The sequence below is a fragment of the Chrysochloris asiatica genome, unplaced genomic scaffold (assembly GCF_000296735.1).
Source record: "Chrysochloris asiatica unplaced genomic scaffold, ChrAsi1.0 scaffold00250, whole genome shotgun sequence".
Classification (NCBI taxonomy): domain Eukaryota; kingdom Metazoa; phylum Chordata; class Mammalia; order Afrosoricida; family Chrysochloridae; genus Chrysochloris; species Chrysochloris asiatica.
In genome coordinates, this window is record NW_006408768.1 from 3,590,018 (window position 1) to 3,601,503 (window position 11,486).

The following is an 11,486-nucleotide window of genomic DNA, read 5'->3' on the forward strand; positions in this document are numbered from 1 at the left end:
ATATATGTCTTTATATATATATATATAGGGTTTTATATATGTCTCCCCATTGCCTTCTTGCCTGTATGGTTTCTGCTGAGAAGTCAGAGCTTAATCTGGTTTGCTTGCCTTTGTTGGTAACACTTCTCTTTTTCCTGGCTGCTTTTAGGATTCTCTCCTTGTCTTTGATTTTGGAAAGCTTGATTATGATATGTCTCGGTGATTTTCTTTTGGGGTCTATCCTTCCTTGTGTTCGTTTAGCTTCTTGAATGTTTATCTTCTCATCCTTCAAGATGTTAGTGAAATTTTCTTCAAGAAGCTCTTCAATTATCTTTTCTGTGAACTTCAGTGATTCTTCCTGTTCTGGAGTGTCAATAATTCTTACGTTATTCCTATTCATGTTATCCAGCATGAATCTCAGACTCTCTTCAGATTTTTTAATCCTTTCTTCTGCTTGCTCTTCTATCTTAGCAGTAATTGAGAGATTTGTCTTCCAGCTCGCTGGTTCTAGCTTCCATCTCTTCCATTCTACTCCTTTGCCCTTTCAGTGTATTGTTCATTTCTGATATTTTATTATTAATCATCTGGACTTCTTTTTTCAGGTTTTGAATTGTTTCCAATGCTGTATCTATCTTGTTTGATTGCTCTTGTAGCACTTTCCTGACTTCTTTCTTATTTTCCTCCAACCCTTTTCAAAGCATTTGAATTTGTTTCCACATCAATCTTCTGAATTCCATTTTAGGCAGATCCAGAGCCTGCTCTTCTACTGGATACTCTGTGTCTGCTTCCAGTTCATTTGTCTCAGCTCCTTTTTTCAACATGTGTTGAAATCTTTAGTTGTGTTTTCATGGACATTTTCAGTAGTTATGTGGGTTTTTAATGCTTAAATAGATATATGTGGCTGTATTGTTACGCTTACTGAGAGTCTTCTGGTGGACATAATCTGGAGATCGGCTGAGCTTTTCACATGTAATACCTAACAGCTGGTATTGTCTCTTGTCCAGATGGTGGGATATTATAGGGTATGCTTGTAGCTTGGCTATATGGGCACAGTTGCTGTTTCTTCTTGGGTAAAGTAGGGGGAGAAAGCTCCCACTCCCAGGAAAAGAGTGAGGCCAAAAGGTCCAAAGACAGAAACAATATAAAAGCAGAGACGGAAACCACCAACCAAAAACAAAAATAAAACTGTAGTTAACTGTCCAGTGGTCTTTGCTGTGCAGGCAGGGATAAAGGGTCCTACCCAAGTCAGCTTGGGGGCTGGGTCCCAGAGTCAGAAGTCATAAGAAGTAGCCTGCGGGAATCCTCTCTGTGTCGTGGGAAAACTGTGAGTGCAATGCTGAACCTTTTTGGGAGTGTGCTCCTGCCCGCCTGAGGGCATCTGTGCTGGGAACTGAGGGTGCAATGAGAGTGAAGAGGAAAGATATGTGTAAAATGAAAAGTAAAAGATGAAAAATCTGTCACACCTCTCCCTCCAGATGCACAGCTTCTCAGCTTCTAATGCTAGGTCACTGCCTCTCCTTGGCTGTCTTTTCTTTTTTAAATAGCCAAAAGTACAGTTTTGAAGAAACTAAATCTCTGAATATCTCTAGCTCTAGGCTCACTCAGAAGAGCAAATGACCCATTGGTAGGACTCTATGCTCCAGTGTATTTTAAGTCATTTGAATGTTATCTTTTTTCTTTCTTTCTCAATTCCTTTTCTGGAACCAGTGTTCTAGAACCTTGTTCTCAGCAGAGTCATGCAGGGATAGTGTCTGCTGTCAGCTCTCAGGTCAGGAGCTCAATCACACCTACCCTGGCACCTTTGTAAGTGGTTGCAACTCACTTATCTTTTGTTGTTGCTAATGGCCGTTCAGTCAGTTCTGACCCATGGCAACACCGTCTGGTTTTGCACCATCCTCACAGTTGCTGCTACACTTGAGCCTAGTGCTGCTGACACTGTACCAATCCATCTCATTTAGGGTTTCTTCTTTTTGCTGACCCTCCACTTTACCAAGCCTGATGTTCTTCTCCAGGGACTGGTCTCTTGTGACAATATGTCCGAAGTATGAGAGACAAAGTCTCTTGGCTTTTAAGGAACATTCTGGTTGTACTTCCTCCAATACAGATTTATTTGTTCTTCTGGCAGTCCATGGTATCTTTAATAATCTTTATCTTTACTCACTCCAATATTATACAATATCCCATTTATCTTTACTTGTTACAATATTCTACAGAGCCTCAAAAGATGGAGTTTTAGCATCTACTGCTATACCTTTCTCAACTGCTGGCTTAGAGTCTGTGGTCTTTCAAGGTATTCTGAGCCCAGTAGATCATGTTACACATGTAATATAACGCTTCAGTGGTAGACCCAGGTTTGCTTCCCATCACTGCAGCCACCATCTATCTGTCCGTGAAGATTTGAATGTTGCTATGCTGCTGAATGGGCTTCAGTGGTGCTTTCAGACTAAACTTTCAGAAGAAAGCCTTGGTCATTTACTTCTGAAAATCCTACTGATCACAATGGTCCAATCTGAAGCCTATCATGGGGATGGATTGGCAACACTGTCAGCATTTCATTCCACTGTGCATAGAATTGCTATGGGTCTGCAGCCAACTTACAGGCAGCAAGCAACACCAAGCTCATGTTGCTTATTGTAGCATTAAAGATATTCACCATGTCTGTCTCACAGCCAAAAATCAGTTGCCTTCAAGTCAATTCAGACTCATAGTGACCTTATAGGACAGTGTAGACCTTCTCCATAAGGTTTCCAAGGCTGTAATCTCAGTGAAACCAGACGGCCACATCTTTCTCCCATGGAGAAACTGGTGGGTTCAAACTGTTGGTCTTTCTGTTAGCAGCCAAGCCGTTTAAGAGTTGTGCTCAGAGCTTCAAATCCAAGTGTAGATAGCATAACTTTTGGCAAGTCAAGTGAGCTCTGTGAGCTTCATTTCTTCAACTGCAAAATGGGATCATCTTTGCACCACCCACTTCACAGAATTCCCATAAGGGGAAAAAATATACAATATATGTACACTTGTTAATAAAAGTAAAGGAGTGAAATCGCCATAATAGTAAGTGGCAGGAGGGTTATGGTTAATTGTACTGATGGTGTAGTGGGTTTTGCGTTGGGCTACTAATCACAACGTCAGCTCTTTGAATCTAACAACCATCCTGTGGGAAAAAATGAGACTGCTTGCTCCAGTAAAAACTTACAGTTTCCGAAACCCTACATATGATTGCTATGAGTTAGAATTAACTTGATGGCAATAGTTTGGCCGGCGTTTTGTATGTTTGTTTATTGAGTAGTCAACGTCCCTCATCTTGGAGTTGCCATCTTGTTCCTCATGAGTCTCTTTGAGGGTTCTTCTTCGTCAAGGCTCCCCTCCAAAAGCTGTCTTCACCAAGAACTTGGGGCTTTGTTTCCAGCCTTCCTCCCTTAGATATCAGTCCCAGGATGGCTGAAAGGAAACCCTAAACCAACATATTCTTCCCTAGACATGCAAATGCGTTCTTTTGTTTGTTTTCACACCTTCGTTCAGGGAACAGTGTCTAAAGAAAATTAATTTCATGAAGTATTTGGTTGTCCAGTCTGGAGAATTCTTTTCTTCACAAGCTTTATGGCAGAAAAAGTTGTGCAAGCCATTGATTTGCAAATTCCTATGGAGTCCTGGTGTGGCACTGTGTGCTAATGAGTCAGACTGCAAAGTCATTTGAACGGCAAGGTCGGTGGTTCAAACTCACCAATTGCTCCTTGGAAACCCTGTACAGGGTCACTATGGGTCGGAATTGACTCAACGGCACTTAACAACAACAACGATTGTTATTATTGTTATTGTGAAGTGCCTGTCAAATTGGTTTCAACTCATAGAGACCCTGTAGAGGGTTTCCAAGGAACAACTGGTGAGTTTGAACCACCAACTGTGTGGCTCAAATGACTTTGCAGTCCAGCGCATTAACCCACAGTGCCACACAAGGACTCCAACAACAACAATAGAGAGACTAAAATCACTCTAGCCTATGTTAAACTTCATTACATCCTTGGTAGGTAGAAGGCAAATTGTTTGTTTTCCATGGGTTTTCTAGAGGATGGATCATCAGATATATTGGTTTCTGAGTGAGGGTGCTCAAGTCAGAAGTAAAGTCTCCACACCAGGTCTGCTTGGCCCACAGGACCATGTTTCCAATTTTGTTCAATAGCTAAAAAGAGAGGATTACAAAAAAATGTGTCCCTTAAGGACAAAGTGAGCACCCCCTTTCATGTGGACTCCCCAGGACCTAGCAGTGAACTTTCCGTTAAAAGAAGGCTGAAAGTGGCGGGTGGGCAGCACTGAGAATGTACTCAGTGTTACTGCCCTGTTCACTTTCAGTGACTAATTTTACACTGTGTGCATTTTACCTCCAAAAGAAAAAGGACAAAGGATTCTTAATTTGCCATTTTTGTTTTGTTTTGAATTTCTAAGAAAGTGCTTCTAAAAGCAAAGTTACCATCTTTGTCTGAGGAATAAACCTGCTTTATTTATTCACTGTGGTTCTGAAGTAGTCCTGGTGTGGCTGCAGGTTAAATACTGGACTGCTGACCACAATGTCCGTGGTTCAAACCCACCAGGAGCTCCTCAGAAACCCTATATAGTCACTATGAGTCGGAACCAACTCAACAGCACGTATCAACCTCACAACAACAATTCATGTGAGTTGGCATGTAACCAGAGAGGGTAGGGGAAGATGGCCAAGGTTTATCAGATGAATTAAATCAGTAGTGGAGCAATGAAGAGCTTAGACTTTTGAGTCAGAAATACATGGGTTTCCAGCTCAGCCACGTATGCACCATGAGAACATAGGCTACTCACGTATCCTTTCTTTGTCTAAGTCCTCTCATCTGTAAAATGAAGCAGAGGGTATCTGACTCACAGAGGGATCGTGATTAAATAAGCTAGTGAATGAAGCTAGAGCTCAGAGAAGAGTCTTGTTGTAGTAACCAGTGAGAACATCAGCTAACCCCATCTCCACCACCACCACCATCATCACCATACAGCATCCACAACCAAAGCATTTCTGGTCACTTGCAACATTCAAAGGACTATGCAAGGCTCTCGTTTTGTTTTGTTTTTTAATTTTTTTTATTGTGAATTGAGTGAAAGTTTACAGGGCAGATCATCAGTTTTACCTTCAACAAATCATACACCTTGTTTCATTACATTTATCATCCCCTCCCGTGTAGCATCAGTTAATAGTATTTCTCTCTATTCACTTTAGCTCTTTTTTTTTTTTTCTTTCTTAAACACTCAGGCATATAAAATAATTTACACCCCCAAAGAGCACATTCTGCAAGTCTGCCTCCTGGCCACCTTGTCCCTCTCTTCCCATGAATCTAGAGTCCTCAACTGCTCCCTCTCTCTCCATGTTCCCATCTCTGCTCCATCTCTAGTGTCGCTGCTTCTCTGGATAAGGGATCACATTTCGTTTGTGCTCTTCTCCCTTGATGATCTCAGGGTCTTTTATTTCTGGACTGAAAGATTAATTACTCCCCCATTTCTGTTACAAAACTTCTATCTTTACAAATGTGACAGTCGCAATTAGTCATGATAACAATTACTCACCATTGAAGCATAAGAACCGTATTCCCATCTCTTTTAACCAGACCCATCTAGACAAGATGAAAACTATTCAGTGGGGATTCTATCTTCCCACACACACTCTTAAACTAAACTCCCCCTGGAAACCTTGTAAAGTCACTCAGTGTCTTTATCACCCCCTCATTTTAGGTAGCCAAGTCTCTCTTTAGGAAGCATATCTGGGACACTTGAGAGGTTACTTGGCAGGCATACATGTGCCTTTGTGCTTATCCTGATTGTTTCTTAGACACTCAACCACAATCCTATGGTTGAGAGCCCTAGAACGATGGTATTCTTACTTTAAAAGTTCAGAGGGGCAATACTATAGGTGAATGGTAGTTCCTGTCACCACCAACTGTAACTGTTAACAGAGCTTTTATATCATTTCCTAACTCTTTGTTCTCAACATTCTCCTTTGTTCCCCAAACATGGAGTCATGTCAGCTAGTCTTGTTGACCGCCATACAGAACGGCCTGTACCTCATAATGTAAGAATGTTCTGCCCTATTGCTATAAGTCATTAAACTTTAAAGCACATAAAGCATTCATGCCGTTTGGTTCTGAATTTACTCACATTACAAGCATGAAAACATTTCACTGTTTTGGCCCAACTGGTTTCCTCAAGGGAGAGGCATCTACTTTTACTGCAGAGCCACTGTGCTATTCCCAGGGTTAGCAGAAGTACACTCTGCCTTTGGCAGAATTCCTAACAGCTGGTGCTACAGCCCCTGAGTAAGGACAGTTACTGTAGCCACCATCCTCATCATGGACCAATTTGGAAGGAGTCACTGAAGGGTTTTTTGTTGTTTTTTTTAATAGATAATTATAAGATTAGAAGCAGAAAGTCACAACCTTAACTCAATTTTCTCAATACTTCTGAGACCCATTCAGAGACCCATGAGGCAGTGATGTGCTGAAAGGCAGAGAATAGCAGATAACATGCTTACAAGACAGAAAAACCTTAGAGCCCCAAATTAGCTCACTACAAACATCCATCCATCCATCCAAAATTCATTCACATAACTAAGCAATGTCAGCTACAAAAAGACTTAACAAGTAGCTGCTAGTTCCCATTAAATCAGAACATAATTCTTCAAGGTTCCTATTACACGTACAGAACCCTGTGGGAGAGACCCTGTGTTTTGTGTCTTTACAATCCCAGTGCTTACCATAAATGGCCGGATAGAGCAAGCTCACATAGAGACACTCTGAATGAGTTCAATAAAGGTAAGTCACATACTTCATGTTCTGAGTCATCCCCACAATTTTGAGGATTACTGTATTTTTATGCAATAACATATGTGTTATACAATTTTTGCAAACCCAAGCAATCCCCTTGCACATTACATTTTAGATGTGCTATGTGTGTTTTATGTGTAGACCTGTTGTTTACATGAATATTCAGTTCCACATTCACACATGCCCCACCCTCCACACTCCCTGGCAACCCATTGTTTCCCAGGACCAGAAATCAAGTTCGAGGGAATGCTGGTTTTCTGGATCCCACCTCCCTGGAATTCCCAGCATATGTTGATTCTATGAGTAACAGGCAGACATTGGCTACCATTATCTGTCATCAGTTAATATCCTTTTCCTCCCCCTAGCCAACTTGATTTTGAGCTTGAAATACCCTTAGAAGGATATTTTCTTTTCAATTTCATCTGACTCCAATCTCAGCCAGGCAGGCAGGATGCTTGGGTGACCAGCTGCTCCTCCCAGCCCAGGCAGACCAACACAGGTCTTTCATGTTCAGGGCATTGTGAGCCAACATCTACCAATCACAACATTCATCTCTCCAAAGGCCTGTCAAAAGGCAACTTCCTCTGAACTCTATTATTCTGAGGTACTCTGCCTTACTCCTGTGGGGTACCCTAAGTGAGTGGCTACTTTTTACATACCACAAAGTTGCACTTCGTTGTTTTTTTAATTGTCTGGCCTTCTCTAATACACCGGTGACTTGGCTTGTCACCCTCTCTCCAGGTTGTTTTAATTTTTGTTTTTTTCCTGATGTGCTTTACAGATATTGATCTCCAAGTTGGAGCAACAAGTGTAGAATTCTTGTGAAAAATGTCCTAGGGGTTAAAACTATTCAAATGCAAGTTACTCCTCTCTCTACCTTACCCTGACAATGGGGCAAACAGGAAGGGGGATTGAATCCCCTCTTCTAGAGCATGGGTACCCACGGGTGGTACTAGAGTCATTCTCTTCATTAAGTAGATGTTTCAAGTCTTAAAGAGCATGTTGTTGTTGTTGTTAAGTGCCTTCAAGTCGGTTCCAACTCACAGGGATCCTGTATAGGGTTTCTGAGAAGCGGTTGGTGAATTTGAACCACCGACCTAGAAATCCAGTGCATTTATCCCACAGCGCCACACCAGGGCATTTTTATTGTATTAATGAGCTACGACTTTTGTTATCATGTAAGAATTATTTTTGTTATAATTCACTTATCAATATGAGAATGTTTCCATGGACTTCTGGGAAAACATATGAAAAATAATTTCTTTATCTGGTCCATTTATAATTGTATATGCTGCATTATCAAGTATTTTCTAGACAGGAGAGAATTATTTTGATTAGGCATTAATGAAACTGAATCCTCAGCATAAATTTTTACATATCCTGATGACTGGAAGAATTCGTGAAGGAATACCTTCTAATATCTATCGTTTCAAACCTTGATTATCTTCTATTACTCCCATATGTAGGTGCATCAGAACTTATTTATATTAAATATCAGCTCCGTCATGACACTGTTGAGTCAGCACAATGGGTACTGAATATTATTGAAACCCAATCACTAGAGAGGCCAAAAATATTTTATTATTCACAGAAGTGATTGTTTCTCATAAATATAACTCTCTAAGCCCAAAATAAGGTCTCCTGGTGTGGTGCTGTAGGGTAAATATTGGACTGCAAAACGCAAGGGTCTGCAATTCACACCCACAAGCTGTTCCTTGGAAACCCTATACAGGATCACTATGAATCAGAAACAACTCAACAGTATTTAACGACAAGAAGCCCAAACTAAATGCATTCCTAACTCTACCTTCTCTTAGCCAGATCCCCCATATGCCTGCAGTCACCAATTCAAAAAATGTGATGGAGAGGAAGCAGACTGGAAAGAAACAGTGGTCTTAATCAATTAGAGTTATTTTACTTTTGAAAACTTTACAAAAATTTAGGACTATGTGAACATTTGAGCTCTCTTATAGCTGCAGAAGTAAAGACCCTGAAGTTTAGCCTTGATTATCTTTGTTTAAGTCCATTTCTAGCACCAACCAGTCAAAAGTGAAGCTGGGTATAAACAACCAGCTCTGTGATCTGGTACCTACGGGCTGAACAAGCAACCATGAATGCTGAGTGCTGACTGTGCTGATTACTACTGACTGCTGACTAGCCTATTTTGTGACCAAGTCAACCAGTCATCATATTCGAAAAACTGTAAGCTAAGGTTTTATTTCTCATCATCTGTGGATGATAAACTTTTCTTAAGTACCAGATAATTACTAAGATATGTCAAAAGTTCTGCTTGGCCACCCTTTATTTTGTTAGGGTTTTTGTTTTTTGCCTTCCTTTAAACTCTTATTTGCTGTGTTCCTAATTTCTTTCATGTATTAAGATATTGAGCCTTGATCTATATATTGTTGTTGTTGTTGTGAGATGCCATGGAGTCATTTCCAAGTCATTGTGACCCCAAGTACAACAGAATGAAATACTGCCAGGTCCTGCACCTTCCTTACAATTGTTGCCATGTTTGAGCCCATTGTACAACCACTGTGTCAATCCATCTCATTGAGGGTCTTCTTTTTTTCCACTGACCCTCTACTTTGCCAAGCAGGATGTCCTACTCCAAGGACTCACAAAGGGCATTCTGACTGTACTTCTAAAACAGATTTGTTCACTCTCCTGTAAGTCCACGGTATATTCAACATGCTTCACATCAGTTCTTCTCAGGTCTTCCTTATTCATTGTCCAGCTTTCATACACACATGAGACTTAAGACATCTAAAAATACATTGGGTTAACACAGGGAATCAGAGATATCAATTTATAATGAAGACAACTACAATGCAAAAATAGGGGAAAGTATAGCACCACATCATTATCCATTGTTGTTGCTGTTAAGTGCCATTGAATCCACTCGGACTCATAGAGACACTGTGTAGGGTTTCCTAGGTACAGTTGCTGGGTTTGAACTGCCAACTTTGTAGCTTATAGTCCAGTGCTGATCCTACAGCACCACACCAGGAGTCCCCATTAGCCATTGTTGCTGTTAAGTACCATCGAGTCCGTTCCAACCCATAGCAATCCTGCTTAGGGTTTCCAAGGAGCAGCTGGTAAGTTTGAACCACTGACCTTGCAGTTCAAACACCTTTGCAGCCCAGCACATTAACCCACAGCACTATACCAGGACTTGCATTAGAGAGATGCGAATCAAAACAACAGTGAGATGCCATCTCATACTAGCATTAATGGCGAGTTCGAATAAACAAAACAACAAATGCTGGCTAGAATGTGGAGAAACTGAGGCCTACCGACATTGCTGGTTTTCTTGTTGTTAAGCACCACTGAGTCAGTTCTGACTCATAGAGACCTGGTACTGGGTTTCTGAGAAGCGGCTGATGGGTTTGTATCACTGAATTGTGCTTATTTTACAGCATCACACCTGGACTCCAGGATATTGCTGGTGGGCCTGTAAAATTCAGCTAATCTGAAAAATTGTATGGCACGTACTTAAAAAGTTGGGAATAGAAGTAACTATGACCTAAGTCCTGGTGTGGCTCTGTGGGTTAATGCGCCAGACTGCAAAGCCATTTGAACTACAAGGTCGGTGGTTCCAGCTCACCAGATGCTCCTTGGAAACCTTATACAGGGTTGTTATGGGTTGAAACTGACTATACAGCACTTAACAACAACAACAATCCCTCTACTTGGTATATATCCACAAAAAATACAAGCCAGGACACAAGTAGATATAAGATGGAGGCAGCCCAAGTGCTCATCAATGGAAAAAAGGATAAACAAACTTTGGTACATACACAATGGAATACTAGGCAATGGTGAAAAATAATGATGAATCTGTGAAACACCTCATAAGGAAAAACTTGGAAGACATTATGATGAGTGAAATTGTTGTTGTTGTTAGGTACCATCGAGTCGGTACCAACTCATAGCTACCCTATGCACAGCAGAATGAAACACTGCCTGATCCTGGGCCAACAATCACAACTAGACAAATATTATATGAGGCTATTATTATAAAAACTTAAGAAAAGATGTTCATATAAAAGGAAGCATTCTTTGATGGTTACCAGGGGTAGGAGGGAAGGGAGAGTAATTCACGGCCTAGAGGGTAGCCATATTTGTTTGGGTGATGGGGAGGGTAACATATAAGAAGAGGGAAGGTGGCAGAAGAATGATGAAGATAGATGAAGGCACAGGGAGGTATGCATGATCTAAAGGGGGGAGAGGAAAATAGTGATATATACATAACCTTGGAAAAACAATGTGTAGACACATGGATTAAGACATAGGGTGAATATACAAGTTTGAAAAATGTTATTTGTACATGAGTATTTGCCTGTCCTACAAACACAACTATGAATATGGTGGAATATACAGCGGGCAAATACATGATAACTTCCTAGATATTATCAAACTTCCTAGATGTTATCAAACATTTTAATGCATTTATTGCTGGGCCTGGGGGCTCAGGACCACAGTCTTGGGTACACCATGGTCAATTGGCATAACACAGTCCACCAAGACAATTTTCCACATCCTACTTGGACGAGAAGCATCTGGGATCTCAAAAGCTCATGAGCAGGTATCTAAGGTGTAGCTTTTGGTCTTTCCACGTGCAGAAGGAAAAAGAGTGTTAAGCATTAAAGAGGCTTGGAATCAATTAGCCCAATG